Source organism: Pelobates fuscus, chromosome 4 (assembly GCF_036172605.1).
Source record: "Pelobates fuscus isolate aPelFus1 chromosome 4, aPelFus1.pri, whole genome shotgun sequence".
Lineage (NCBI taxonomy): Eukaryota > Metazoa > Chordata > Amphibia > Anura > Pelobatidae > Pelobates > Pelobates fuscus.
In genome coordinates, this window is record NC_086320.1 from 175,684,011 (window position 1) to 175,700,379 (window position 16,369).

General features: G+C 41.5%; 2 protein-coding genes across 2 annotated transcripts in view; both read right to left on the minus strand.

Moving 5' to 3' along the window:
* Positions 1-13,130, minus strand: part of LOC134608728 (serpin B4-like) — a 30,286-nt gene extending 17,156 nt beyond the window's left edge. The window contains exon 1 of the mRNA XM_063451790.1: positions 13,082-13,130. The gene's annotated coding sequence lies outside the window, so the exon portion shown is untranslated. The remainder of the gene's footprint in view (positions 1-13,081) is intronic.
* Positions 1-16,369, minus strand: part of LOC134608734 (leukocyte elastase inhibitor-like) — a 481,333-nt gene that overhangs the window by 324,916 nt on the left and 140,048 nt on the right. The window lies entirely within an intron of this gene.

Genomic DNA, 16,369 nt, shown 5'->3' on the forward strand with positions numbered 1-16,369 from the left:
TAATATTATGTTTCTTTTTTTATATATATATTTTTATTTTTCCAAAAAAATGTACAATTGTCAAAAAATACATACAATACCTCAATGAGCAATACAAATATTCGAGTAAATGTGTTTCCATTAAAACAGATGTTTATAAAGTGCATTTATACAGACAGTGCTTCAAATAACTTTAAATATGTGTACATAAAAATCCATATATTGCAAAGCTAAGATAAACCGCAGTAGGATTACAGTGTCTGTAAATTGCATAAATAGCAGAATTGAGGTATCACCAAACAACATTCACACTGGAACACACATACAGTCCCGAGGAACTAGCATTGTTCTAGCCATATATGCAATTACTTCCCAAATAGGTGCATCTTTTTTCGCGAGTTTCTCTCGGGAGCCCAACACACACCAGGAGCATCTCAAACCTTCTATATTATAAACCTTCATTACTGGCCATAAACTTGTCAACTATATTTTTCCACCTACTAATTTTCCTCAAACCAACAGAGTTTCCTTGAATTATTCCAATTTTCATTTTACATTGGTATGTTACTTGTTTTTTAATTTCAGCCCACTCTAACGTTTTATTACTTTTCCAATGCCTAGCTAGAACTATCTTAGGTGCCATTAAAATGTGTATTATTAACATGCTTTTTTCAATAGGCATAGAGGGCCATCCCTGATGTAACAAAAAGCTCTGTGGTGTAAAAGGTATATATATCTGGCAGGTATTATAAATCTGTTGATAGATATTCTTCCATATATTGCTTAAAGATTTACATTGCCACCATACATGGAGATAATCTCCTTTCCCATCATCACATCTCCAACAGACATGAATCTGATCTTTATCAATTTTAGCCAATTTTTCGGGGACCATATACTATCTGTTTATGAGTTTATAAAATTTCTCTACTATATTCAGACAATGTACCGATTTATTGACCTTAACTATCGCACTTATATCTTGCTCAGTAATTTCAATATGTAGATCTTTTTCCCACTTGATATAGTTTCAATAATTGTGTGTTTGGTTATTCGGACCAGTATTTTAAGCCTCTGAACTAATAGAGAAAATTGTGTGTAGCACAATGACAAGCAGGGCCGGACTGGGACAAAAATTCAGCCCGGGCAATTAAAGGCAGAGCAGCCCACTACTGGGGGCGGGGTCAGAAAGGGGGCGTGTCATGTCACCACCATTGACATGCACAACCAATTCCCCCACCAAATGAGTATGTTAATATCATGCTCCTGGAGGTTGCATGTGTGTAGAACAAACTATTTGTGTTGTATTGTGTGTAAAGGGGTCTGTTTGTGGTGTACTGAATGTGGCTAGGGGCTGCAGCGTGTGTTTCTGGGTTGTAAAGTATGTGTGAGTGTGTGGGCCTATGGGATGTAGTGTGTGCATGTAAAGAGCAGTACTGTGTGTTTGTGAGTGTATCTAGGGTGGTGTAGTGTGTACAGGGGGTGCGGAAGTTAGAGAGTCAAATAGAAGGCTTGCATTTCATTTTTTTCACATTGAAATTTGCCAGATTGGTTATGTTGCCTTTTGAAACCGTATTGTAGCCCAGGAATAAGAATTACCCCCATGATGGTACACCATTTGCAAAAGTAGACAACCCAAGGTATTGCAAATGGGGCTCGTCCAGTCATTTTTAGTAGCCACTTAGTCACAAATACTGGGCAAATATTAGTTTTTTGCTTTTGTCACATAAAAACAAAAATTAATGCTGAGGGGCGGAGTCTAACTGCGAAGCAGAGAGGTCGCATGGCGGAGGAGCTCCTGAGCAATTACCGCAAAAAGCGCTGCTACAGCCCGAAAAAAACGCTAAATATAACCACGACCACCAGCACGAGAGAGCAGAGAGAATATGGGTCGCAAATCTAAAAAACCATAGCCGGATCGGCCAAGCCAGAACCATGACATCGGGGCAATGTGGAGACAGGCCCTCGAAACCTCAGGGCCCAATATGGCGACCTTCGCCGACCACTACTCTGACCTATCGGATGAATACTCCCTGGAAGAGGACCCGATAGCAACACCGAGCCCAAACCCCAGGATCCTGATGGAGCACCGATCACAACGGCGGTGCTAAAAAACTTGCTTGCAGGCCTGCAAACCACACTCCAAGGGGACATAGCCGCGCTCCGCACGGAGCTTCAAGGCATCACCACGAGGCTGGACACCCTGGAAGTCACCTCAACAGCTCACGACCAATCTATCACATCCCTACAATCGGAGATTACCCTCCTTAAGCAAAGGACCACGGTCCTCGAGCGGCGGTTCACCGCAGCGGAAGACGGGCGCAGAGCCGCCAACATAAAGGTACGGGGGATACCGGACGATTTGCCCACCGAAGAGCTGCCCCATTACGTGCGCAGGCTACTTACCGGCCTCCACACACCAAAAGCAGCCAAGGCCATTCCACTGGAAAGTATATTCCGGATCCCAAAGCCGGCCAAAGCCCCAGCGACGTCTTCCCGCGACCTCATAATCCGCTTTCAGCACCGAAAAGACAAGGCCGCAACCATGGCAGCAGCCAGAGAGAGGGCGCAACTTATATTTGAAGGACATACACTAGCTTTCTTCCCGGATCTAACGGGCGACACATTGGCCTGGAGAGGCTCACTAAAGCCCTTTACCACGCTCCTCAGACAGAAGAATATAACATACAGATGGCGCCCAGATCGTTCTCTTCTCATCGTACGGGGCGAAAACAAGCACGTGGTCCACGACCTTCAAGACGCCCGAAACATACTGCCAGTGTTGGGCTTACCTCAGGACAGCATGCAACAGGCGGTGTCTCAGAAGACCGCAAGACCCACGCACGACTGGAACCCGGAGAGGGCTAAAAATTTTGTGCCACGACAATCGAGGCTGGAACCCCCTGAAGGGGCTGGTGCACGAGCACCCTGAAAGACACTCAAGCTACACATTGTCTATATTGGGACTTTGTATGACAACTTGTTCGGCTATTGCCCCTTGGCACCATGCTCTGACCTGCTTATAGCCCTTCATTTGATTTTGTGACCGCAGCTAACCTGCGGAAAACGGCCCCAGGAGGCTATTAACATAGACGCCTCTTTGCTCCCACCACTCACCACTCATAGCCAACACGACAAGACACACGCAGACTTCCCTCCCCCTCCCCGTTGGTCTAGTGGCCCTCGGGGTGACTCACGAGGAACAACAACACGCACCATGACTGCTTATGCATACACCAACTTAAACTGAGCACTGACCGGCCTGACGCTCACCACATAAGCACAAGCCCAACCTCAGACATATTGTATATAAAAGTCAGCATGTTAAGCAATACTACCAGACAGGTTGACCGAATGTGTAAAATGTCTAGCTCAACTAAGCTTCACTGGCCGACTACCCGACCGTGACTCTCTTGGGCCTCCACAATTACTCCCACATATGGCATCAAGCTGTCACTCTACCCCAACGTCAGCCACCAACTACGCTAATTTCGAGTATCAAATATCAAAAGTCGGCAGTTTTGTATTATTGACCGTTAATATAATATAAAAATGTGCAATGTTTATATGCCACTACTATATCACAATGTGAAATGTTCAAGCTTATGACCGCTGTCGTGGCAGAGTAAGCTATGTTGTATTTCTCATGCACTCAAAAATAAAGAATTTAAAAAAAATAAAAAAATAAAAAAATTAATGCTAACTTTGGCCAGTGTTTGTGACTAAGTGGCTACTACAAAAGACTGGACATACCCACTTGCAATACCTTGGGTTGTCTACTTTTGCAAATTGTATGCCATCGTGGGGGTAAATCTCATTCCTGGGCTACCACACGGTCTCAAAGGTAACATTACTAATCTGGCAAATTTCAATTTGAAAAAAACTGAAAAATGGAATGTGCTATATTTGACCCTTTAACTTTAAAGATTACAATCAATCGTTATAAAGCTAAATTCTATCATTTATTTTCCTGATATATAAATGTAAGTTTGGCAACTCAGAAATAGCATGGCAAAAATCGCTGTCATTGCGTACCCATTAGGAAATGGCAATACTGTAGCTGTTTTTGCATGTCAGCACAGTCTTAGTCCCCTTTATTCCTGTTGTTTGCTTGGCTGTTCAAATGCCATCCCTTTCAGATTTACTTCCATAACAAAAATCTATCTAAGCTATACAGCAGCATGAACTAAATTCAGCAAATGCATTTTTTTTCTTGCTGAAGTGTTTCACAAGAACCAATGTTTTTTGCCCTGCACAAGTCTATAATTAATTCATCTAATTTCCAGGGTTAGAACAATGCTTGCCAGTACTATTCAATAGCCTATAATTAAATATTACATTCTAGAAAAAATCCCCAAGCTATTTAAGAGTCATGATTTAGCTTGTTGAGTTTGCATAAATCTTAATTTATTAACAAACATGTTGCATATATAGCAGAATGCAATATAACAGGTCACTGGTTGCCTAAGTTTGGAACACTATGTAAGATCTGTTGCCACATAAATTAGCAATGCCAGAGTGACTGGGTGTAACAGCAATTACATACTGTATTGAAGATAATCCCCTAAAGCAGAGAAATGAAAACATGTTTTGCAACCATCAGCAACATATGTGTATATTTTCACATCTAACAATTGTGTCTGTGGGGCAATGTGTGTGGGGGGGCTGTATGTGTGTGGGGCAATGTGTGTATGGGGGCAGTGTGAGTGGGGCACTGTATGGGTCTGTGGGGCAATGTGTGTATGGGGGGGCAATGTGTCTGGGACACTGTATGTGTATGTGGGGCAATGTGTGTATGGGGGGGGGGCAGTGTATGTGTGTGGGGCAATGTGTGTATGGGTGTGCAGTGTGTGTGTGTATGGGGGCAGTGTGTGGGGCAACGTATGTATGGGTGAGCAGTGTATGTGTGTGGGGCAGTGTGGGGGGCAATGTGTGTATGGGTGTGCAGTGTGTGTGTGATGCAGTTTATGTATGGGTGGCAGTGTTTGTGGGGCAATGTATGTGTGCGGGGCAGTGTGTGTGGGGGGCACTGTATGTGTGTGGGGCACTGTATGTGTGTGGGGCACTGTATGTGTGTTAGGCAATGTGTGTATGGGTGGCAGTGTTTGTATGGCAGTGTGTGTATGGGGTGGAAGGAGGGTAGGGAGGCTTTTTAATAACGTTTTTTTTTTATTTGATAAAATAAATACATTTCTCAATCCCTGGTGGTCCGTGGGGAATCCCTGGTGGTCCCAGTGGTGAGAGTGAACTCTAGCCCGTAGCTCCAGGGCTAGAGTTCACTCTCGCGAGATCCGGAGCGTTGCTGTGGTAACCGCGGCAACGTTCTGTGCTTGCGAGAGAAGGACCCGGAGGAGCTGCAGGCTGAGCTCCCGGGTCCTCTCTCTCCCTCTCCTGCCGGCTGCCAGCACACTGCCTGCAGACTGGGGAGGGAGATCTCTGATCTCCCCTCCGGTCCGTGAAGGCACATTGCAGGGCTGGAACTTGGACAGTGCCAGCCCTGCATTAGCCGGCAGGGGATAACCTCTGCCTGCCTTGTAAAATCTGAGGGGGGGCAATTGCCCTGTTGCCCACCCCCCTGGATTCGCCACAGGTACATCAGCAACTTTATTTGCCACACTCTGGCAACTTTATTTGCCACAACTTCCCCATGAAAGGGGTGGATCAAATATAACGACACTGTCCCCTCCCAGGGTCCTCCCCCTCCCAGGGGTCACATAGCGGAACCAGAACCCCAGTCCCTTTGTCCCCTGTTCCCGCCACCCATCCTCAGGGTTTCCCACCTCCCCTTTATCCCATGTGCCTCTGTATCCAGGAGTCCCCACACGGGAAAGCTTCCTGCCTCTGTTACTCCCAGCCACAGAAAGCCTGCCAAACCGCCATTGTCCCCAAAAGAGTATGCCCACCAATCTCAGGGACCCCTAGAATGGTAACTGCCTCTGTTGGTGGGGTTCTTGGGTGAAACCAGGCGAGGGAAGTGCCTCCTTTCGGGACACAAATGCTCCCCCTGGCCGCACTCATTAATTACTTCTCTTTTTCATAAGTCACCAATGTTCTAATTGATTGGTGTGAACACTCCAAGGGGCACTGGGGAGGTCCCCGTTCAGGAGCCGAAGAGGGTGGGAAGCAATTCACGAATGCTCTCCCTAGGAGGCGTACGTCTAACCCGAGGCTTCCCTTGTGGTTTGTGGTTTCAATACCTCGTTACGAGGTGTGAACATTCCAAGACAACATTCTAAATGAGGTTTTGTGGTGGTCCCCGTTCGGGAACCGAATGGGGTGGGAAGCAATTAACGAATGCTCCCCCTAGGTGGCGTTCGTCTAATGAACGGCCCGCCACCCAGGATTGGCACGCACCGAGGCTTCCCTTGGGGTTTTTTGGTTTCGACACCTCGTTACGGGGTGTGAACATTCTAAGACAACATTTTAAATTAGGTTTCGTGGTGGTCCTCGTTCAGGAAGCAAATGGAACCCATTCGCATTAAGCCTTCCCAAACTGGGAGCAGGTAAAACACATGAATACAACACAATTCAGGGGAAAACACAGGGAATATCTCATAGCAATTCACGGACAGACAGCGGTCCCGCCACAGAAACCTTAAAAAGTGTAAATAAATCACAATTAACCCTTTTGACAAAGTCTTCAACTGTCACATTAAGATTCTTTTTTACCTTATTGAGAATTGTGCAGTGTGCCCTTTGAGTCATCTTAACTGGTTGCCCACTTCTAGGGAGAGTAGCCACAGTACTAAATAATCTCCATTTATAGACTATGTGTCTAACAGTGGGCAGGTGAATATCTAAGCTCTCTTTATTTACATAGTTACATAGTTACATAGTTAGATAGCTGAAAAGAGACTTGCGTCCATCAAGTTCAGCCTTCCTCACACCTGTTTTTTGCTGTTGATCCAAAAGAAAAAAAAAAAAAAACCCCAGTTTGAAGCACAATTTTGCAACAAGCTAGGACAAAAAATTCCTTCTTGACCCCAGAATGGCAGTCAGATTTATCCTTGAATCAAGCAGTTATTACCCTACATTGAAAGATTATATCCTTGAATATTCTGTCTTTGCAAGTATGCATCTAGTAGCTGTTTGAACATCTGTATGGACTCTGATAAAACCACTTCTTCAGGCAGAGAATTCCACATCCTGATTGTTCTTACAGTAAAAAAACCTTTCCTTTGCCTTAGACGAAATCTTCTTTCTTCCAGTCTAAACGCATGGCCTCGTGTCCTATGTAAAGTCCGGTTTGTGAATAGATTTCCACACAATGGTTTGTATTGGCCCCGAATATATTTGTATAATGTTATCATATCCCCTCTCAGGCGACGTTTTTCTAAACTAAATAGGTTTAAATTTGTTAACCTTTCTTCATAGCTGATATGTTCCATTCCTTTTATTAATTTTGTAGCCCGCCTCTGCACTTTTTCTAGTGCCATGATATCCTTCTTTAGAACAGGTGCCCAAAATTGCACAGCATATTCAATATGTGGTCTTACCAGTGATTTATAGAGAGGCAAAATGATATTCTCGTCCCGAGAATGAATGCCCTTTTTCATGCATGACAATACCTTACTGGCCTTGGCCACTGCTGATTGACATTGCACATTGTTGCATAGTTTGTTGTCTATAACAATTCCCAAGTCCTTTTCGTGTGTTGTTATCCCTAATTCGCTTCCATTAAGGGTATACGTTGCTTGTGTATTCTTTACGCCGAAGTGCATAACTTTGCATTTTTCAACATTAAATTTCATCTGCCATTTGAGTGCCCAGTCCTTCAGTCTATCTAAATCCTTCTGCAGCAAAGTAATATCTTGCTCACATTGTATTATTTTACAAAGTTTTGTGTCATCTGCAAACACTGAAACATGACTTTCAATGCTGTCTTCAAGATCATTTATAAAAATGTTAAATAGAAGGGGTCCCAGAACAGACCCCTGAGGGACACCACTTGCCACCTCTTGCCACCACCTATTTAGGGATTCTTTGCAACCCTTTCCAGCTTTACGCAACACAACAATTTTTGATCACAGGTCTTCTGAGAGCTCTTTTTTATTTACATCAACAACTACTTTTTGTGAACAGCAAACTCAAAACGTTAGTTATTTTGACTTATAAAAAGCACTCAAACCCACAAGTCCAATCTCTTTTTTCCTAAATTAGACAACAATTAGCTTTTGTTGAAGTCATTAGCCTAAGGTTTTACAATTATATATTCAATATTTACAAGAATAATTTGTGTTGTTAGTTAAACAGATTGTGTCTGTTGATTACAGTAATTTAGATGACCATCAAATCAGATTTTAAGATACATATATTAAGTTATTTCTAAAGGGTTAACATACTTTTTCTTGCCACTGTATGTTATTTCTGGTGCTTGCACAGCCATGCAGCACAACCATGCATCACATAAAGCTATAAGTCCTCTAACTGAATATTTTTGCCATATTTTCTCGCTTGAAACTAAATTTCCTTATTCTAATTGTTCTCCCATTCCATATCCAATTCCACATTTCCACACAATTCCACATTTTTCCAAAAGCCATATTTACCATATCCATTGCAATATCTGTATGAAATTATAGCCCACTCTATAACCACACTCCCCGTCGATATTTTAATCATTACCTTATCTCTCTCTCTATCTATATCTATATAATTTGCCTGGAGCACCGGTGCAACAATAAGAAAATTTATTGTGTTTGAGTGCACCGGTGGAAGGATGGAGTATATGAGTGTACTGTTGCCATACTAGCTTAGGGGGGATGATGGTGGTTTTCCCTAGATGACAGGCTGTGAACAGAACATCTCCCTTTTGCCACACTCTTCTGTAGTGTGATGTTTCAGATGGCAGTAGGGGAAAGGCTTTATCTTCAACCTGTTCTGACAGGGAGCTGCTCACACCTTTCACTGCCTGGGGGACAGGGAAATGAGCTCCCTGTCAGACTGGGTAGAGGATAAAGCTGTTCCTCTACCACGATCTGTGAGGACATGTTAAAGAAAGGGTTAGAACCAAAAGGTCGGGTAAGGTGCACTAAAAGAGGTAACTTGACAGAAAAAGGGGGTGGGGTAAACAATGTTGCAGGTTTGAGCATGAACAACAAAAGGGAGTATAACACTTAAAAAGAAGAAAACAAAAACACAAACTGGGTAAAATACACAAAAGTAGCAGATCTAGTATTAGAATCACATACTTCATGGATGGTCATGTTTTGGTCTGCCTGAGATTATTTAGAGTTACACTCTGAACAACTGCAGCCCCAGTAATGTGATTTCAGGCAGAACTGGAACATATTGCTGCAAAAATAATTACAATTATATATGTACTTCTCTCTCATGGCAGATCATATTACATTTTTCCAACAACAAACTCACATGCATCAGCTCTGAAAGACGGTGTATCCACTGCACACATTACATTTCAAAAAATCTTTAGCAATCTGCATTCTTAATATGGCTAAAAAGCTCACACCCCTGGAGATGGAATGTTGAGCCACCATTATCACTATGGTTTTCTAAGATGGAGGAGCTGAGGTTACTTGAGGAATTGTGGTACTCTTCACAAGGCAAGGTCCAGGCATAGAACCCAAAATCTGGGCGCAGTGGCTAGTTTCATCCTTTATGGCCGGCTTTTCAACAACTGTTTCTGAGCCTTCAGCTAAGACCTCACAGTTAGGATATTGTTGAACCTTCACCACAGAAAATGTATTTCTGCACGTCCTTTCAGAACTTTTTGATTCCCAGGCTGCCATTAGCACACATTTGGCAGAACACCATTATGGAAATTTTTTAGACCACCTAGCTTAAAAAATGTTTTTTCCATTCCTTTTTCCCTGAATTCCACACGCACTACTTAAAGTAATTATTGTAATCAACTTGATCCAAAGTACATTTAAATCTCTAATGTTTCTATACTGTCCATTTTTTTTACTGATGTTCTGTAGACACTCTGCATTATATCTGATGCACATTTGTGCTAATGAACCTTCTTCTGTATGCCTTTGCAAAACTTGAAAATAAAATTGATCCACGAGAAATTTAAAATAATAATATAAGGACTATAAAAATATTCTTAAATCAATGAATTATCGGTGTTGTGATTTATTAAGAACATTCATAATATACCGTATTTATCGGCGTATAACACGCACTTTTTCTCCCTGAAAATAGGGGGGAAATGATGGGTGCGTGTTATATGCCGATATACCATATTTACTTACCTGTCTTGAAGCGTGGGCCGGTGTTCAGCGCGCACCGCCATACTGGAACTTCAATTTCAGGTTCCGGTTTCCGGCGGGACTGAAAGGAAGTGTGCACACTTCCTTTCAGTCCCGCCGGAAACCGGAACCTGAAATTGAAGTTCCTGTACCGCGGTGCGCACTGTGAAGCCGGCCCACGCTTCAAGACAGGTAAGTAATTATGGGACAAGGGAAAGTGCACTATGGGACAAGGGGAGGGGGGACACTATGGGAGGGGTTGGAGAATACTATGGGAGGGGGAGTGGAGAATACTATGGGAGGGGGGGAGAATACTATAATACTATGGGAGGGGGGGGAGAATACTATGGGAGGGGGGGAGAATACTATGGGAGGGGGTGGAGAATACTATGGGAGGGGGTGGAGAATACTATGGGAGGGGGTGGAGAATACTATGGGAGGGGGGGAGAATACTATGGGAGGGGGGGGAGAATACTATGGGAGGGGGGGAGAATACTATGGAAAGGGGGAGGAACACTATGGGATGAGGGGGGGGAATACTATGGGAGGGGGGGGGGAAATTTCCTGGAATTTCCTTCTTAAAATGAGGTGCATGTTATACGCTGGTGCGTGTTATACGCCGATAAATACGGTACTTGGCTTGATCATCAAACATACAATTATTGAAACAGGTTATATTTTAAATGTGTAACACAATACATCCTTCACCATTATGTATCAGCTAAATATTAAATGTGTACTCCTTGTTCGCTGTGCCTACAGAGGTATCGGCTACACCTCACTAACAAACAGTGGGCCCCTGTCTGCCTGAGATTGTTGTTAGTATTCATCTTGAGCAGCAGTTGCTATTTCCAGTTGCCAGTACTTTAATTCATCCCTCTCACTGGCTTCTACAGTTTGACATAAATCTTGAGGAACGCACCCAGACACTCTAGGCCAGGCATAGGCAGCCTTCAGCACTCCAGATGTTTTGGACTACACCTCCCATGATGCTTTGCCAGCATTATGGGTGTAAGAGAATTATGAGGGATGTAGTCCACAACATCTGGGGTGTTGAAGGTTGCCTACACCTGCTCTAGGCAATATATACACAACAACAAACTGTAGTGTTATGCTGCTCCGAGTGTCATGCTGGGTAAAACCCTGAGATGCCAAGCAAAATGTTGAGTTTTTAAATATGGTAAAGCACATGAATGTAGCTCTCCTAAGTCCTGCACCTGTATGTAGTCCATATAGCCAACTGTCCACCACCAACAACATCTATGTAACTTACCACTAGATGGCAGAGGTTCTGTGGAGTTTTTTATGCAACACCTGAAGGCACACATCTCCCTACCTCGTGCCTTAGGGCAGGGTTAGACACAGTTGTGAGTCATGTTTTTATGGTAATATTTAGAACATTTTTTTGAAATGACACAGTGTTATTTTATTTAAATTACATACCAGGCAAACCCTAATAATCTAGGAGATTATGCCTCGCAGGGACTGGTTTTATTAGCACATTCACACAGGGAGAGTCATTTGATGAATGCTGAATTAACAGCAGCAAATGTGTTGAATTTAGTTCATTGAACTGCGTGGGCATTTACCATATTTAATAGTGGTCATACTGACATAGCATCCAACTGAATAACAATTAATATGAATTAACTTGTATAGACCCATATTATTCATATCCATTAATTTGGGCAAACTAATTTAAACCCACTGTGGGGAAACAAAACTATTCTAATGAATAAATAATTGGAAAAAATAGATCCATTCATAATCAGCTCCTTTATTCCTCCCTTCACAGTGTGTAGACTGTGTGGAGTGAATTGCAATAAGATGCATCAAATTGACCCTTTAATAACCATGAGTTTCACCAACATCCATTATTCTGGGTCACTCAATGTGTATTGGGTAAAGATTAAATGTATGTAGCTGGGGTCCTGCAGACCTGCTAATAATCCTCTTATTTCTAAGTGAATGAGGAGTTTAATTCACAAGACATATGCAAACACTCTTCTAACTTGAAAAAATACAGAACTGACTCTCTTCTATCCTCTCTTATGGTGTGGGTTGACTAATGGGTTGAGTGAAATTAGACAGAAGGAAAAAATGAAAAGTAAATTAAAAGGTTCAATGACACCCCATCATAAATAGGTTTCTATTCATACTAGAGGTAGCACACCCATGAACAGAGACCTATTTATTATGGGTAGTCATTTGACCTTTTGATTTTCTGCTCTGTCACTGCCCTCTTAAAAAGTGCTTAATAAAATAAAATATTGTAAAAGCCCATATTAATCTAAAATTAAGCCTAAACTGTATTTAAAAAGCATTCAAATGAATTTATTTAATGCAATTTGGCTATTTTGCAGTTTCAGGTGTTATTGAATAACCTCAGTATCTACCCCAATATCTTGAGAGATATATATATATATATGCTATTTAACACATTAATAAAGCGCTATTGCTGCAGTTTGAATTAAAAGCATTGAATGAAAAGAATATCAGTTTTTAGAATGTCAGTTTTTCTTTAAACATTCAGGGTCATTCCAAGCTATTTTTTTTACCTTGATAAAAGATGTTAAAGGAATTTTGTCTACTTATGGTATCTATCAATGTATGCTAATTAGATTGCAGAAACAAAAGAAAAACTAGGCCCTACTGGTGCAGTTTAGAGTACATTGGAGTACATTACATAGAGTACATTTCAGCACTGCATATTGATACTAAAGAAAACGTTATACTCTTTGTAAGTTAGTTCACTCATGAATTAAAGTCATAAGAAGTAAACACTAAATTTGAATTTAGTTATGATAATCCACTATATGTTAATGTGCTCTATTGTAATTTCATAAGCAATACAATATTTATATGAAGTGCATGCAAACAAATGTTACCTTTTCTCCAGGAAAGTTGAATCAGGACTATTGAAACAAGGAAGCATGTTTTAAGAAATATGCACCATGTACCACACCCACGGTGCTCATTATTTTTAATCCAAAACTAGTACAGCCAATAACTGCACTCCACATTGGCAGGGTTATTAACTAAACTGACAATTGTTGTGAATTCAAAGTGAATTTCAAATGTAAAATAGAGAAATTAGAAAAGTTCTCCAAATCAGCTTGGATGCTTACATTCACATTGAATTCCTTACAATTCTTACTTTTACATATATAGTGTCTTGCAAAAGTATTCACCCCCCTTGACTTTTTACCTATTTTGTTACATTACAGCCTTAAGTTCAATGTTTTCTTAATCTGAATTTTATGTGATGGATCAGAACACAATAGTTTAAGTTGGTGAAGTGAAATGAGAAAAATATATATATAAAACTATTTTTTAGAAATAGAAAACAGAAAATTGGCATGTGAGTATGTATTCACCCCTTTTGTTATGAAGCCCATAAAAAGCTCTGGTGCAATCAATTACCTTCAGAAGTCACATAATTAGTGAAATGATGTCCACCTGTGTGCAATCTAAGTGTCACATGATCTGTCATTACATACACACCTTTTTTGAAAGGCCCCAGAGGCTGCAACACCTAAGCAAGAGGCACCACTAACCAAACACTGCCATGAAGACCAAGGAACTCTCCAAACAAGTAAGGGACAATATTGTTGAGAAGTACAAGTCAGGGTTCAGAGAGCAGCACAAAGACCTAAGGTAACCCTGGAGGAGCTGCAGGGTTCCACAGCAGAGACTGTAGTATCTGTACATAGGACGACAATAAGCCGTACGCTCCGTAGAGTTGGGCTTTATGTCAGAGTGGCCAGAAGAGAGCCATTACTTTCAGCAAAAAACTAAATGGCACGTTTTGGGTTTGCGAAAAGGCATGTGGGAGACTCCCAAAATGTATGGGGGAAGGTGCTCTGGTCTGATGAGACTAAAACTGAACTTTCCGGCTATAAAAGAAAATGCTATGTCTGGCGCAAACCAAACACATCACATCACCCAAAGAACACCATCCCCACCGTGAAACATTGTGGTGACAGCATCATGCTGTTAGGATGTTTTTCTGCAGCTGGGACTGGAAAACTGATCAGAGTTGAGGGAAAGATGGATGGTGCTAAATACAGGGACATTCTTGAGCAAAACCTGTACTGTGCGTGATTTGAGGCTAGGATGGAGGTTCACCTTCCAGCAGGACAATGACCCCAAACACACTGCTAAAGTAACACTTGATTGGTTTAAGGGGAAACATGTAAATGTGTTGGAATGGCTTAGTCAAAGCCCAGACCTCAATCCAATAGAAAATCTGTGGTCAGACTTAAAGATTGCTGTGCACAAGCGCAAACCATCCAACTTGAAGGAGCTGGAGTAGTTTTGCAAGGAGGAATGGGCAAAGGTCCCAGTGGTAAGATGTGGCAAGCTCATAGAGACTTATCCAAAGCGACTTGGAGCTTGATTGCCACAAAAGGTGGCTCTACAAGGAATTGACTTTAGGGGGTGAACAGTTATGCACATTGACTTTTTCTGTTATTTTGTCCTATTTGTTGTTTGCTTCACAACTAAAAAAAACAAACAAAAAAAAAACACATCTTCAAAGTTGTGGGCATGTTCTGTAAATTAAATTATGCAAATCCTCAAACAATCCATGTTAATTCCAGGTTGTGAGGCAACAAAACACAAAAAATACCAAGGGGGGGTGAATAGTTTTGCAAGGCACTGTATGACTACAAAAGGTTTGGATAAATGAGAATGTGTTAATATATAATATTATTAAGTGTTCTTGCATGGCAAGACCACTTACTATTATCTCACATATATATTATTCTTATTATTATAGCCAAATTTACCACCCTAACTCCTCCCACAGTTTTTACACTACATAGACAGTAATATACCGAAACGTGCGGATTATTCCCGATCGGTGTGCTATTACTTTGCCGAATGGTTCATGAAATATCCTCATTTTTGTGGCGAAATTGGTCCCATAGGAATGAATGGCAGAATGTTCAAAACTAGAGTGGGAGCTGACAAAAGCTAGAGTGTGAGCTGAAAAATCAGGACATTATTTCTAAACTGCCACCACTCCCTCATTTTCAAGCCCACCTACACAAATCGTATATCAAAACGTTTAGCTATCCCTGCTGCCACTAAAAATGTCCACGGCTAAGCCATAGTCCGGATAGTTTTCACAATATGACCATTTGTTTGCAACTCACGCCGTCCATTGACATTCATTGAAACTCCACTCTAGCCACCTCAAATTTGAAGGGCAATATCTAAACTGCGACTGTGCCTTCATTTTTCAGAGACATACTAGGCATCAACATGTAGGTCTGGGTCTTGTGATTCTCACAATATAAAGCTCTTCGCTGTAGGATTTATAGTTTTTAAAACTACGACCGTTTGAAGATGGCAGTGAAGTGAGCAATTTGGAGCAGTTTTAACTGCTCTTCTCTGCCCTTGCTGTAGAGTGAGTTGCCATAGGAACCCAGGTGTGTGAGCAGCCAGCAGAGTGTTCCGGAACACAGAGGCTGCTAGATGAAACATATTCTCTAAACTGCTGTCATTCCTACAGTTTTGATAACACAAAAGTGAGCACTATCACATTTTATAAATATATTTCTAGTTACTTTACTCACTCCGAGCACTCCACACAGTTGCACTGCCCACTCCATAAAGTTACTCTGCCCAATCCATCCTTTCCACAGTTACTCCAGCCACTCCAACCACACAACAGTTACTCAAGCCACTCCACCCAGTTACTCCGCCCACTCCAGTTGTAGACTACTGGTGGAGGCAAGAACACTTCACACAATTTCCCTAGAAATTGTAGCTTTTCTAGTTATATTATATTATAGTATTATATTTCTAATGCAATGAAACTTACACTCTTAAGGCTAAAGTCTCTTAGCCGAGTAAAGGTTTACTGTGATTACTGAATGGCAATTCTTTCTTTGAATTCTATAGGAAAATTGCTAATAGAATCCAGCCTTTAAAAAAATCTCATGGAGATATCCCAAAATAATAATATAAATTTTACTTTGTATATTTGTTTTGTGGTAGACGATATTAGTTAAATCATTCTAATGTTGCAAAATTCATTGAAAGCACTTATTAAAAAAAAAAAAAACAATAGCAACCACTCTTGAACAGAGCTGCAGAATGCTAAATTATAGCAAAGTGTGTGTTACTTACACAGGTTTTAAAAATCATAGATTTTTGTGTTTGTTAAA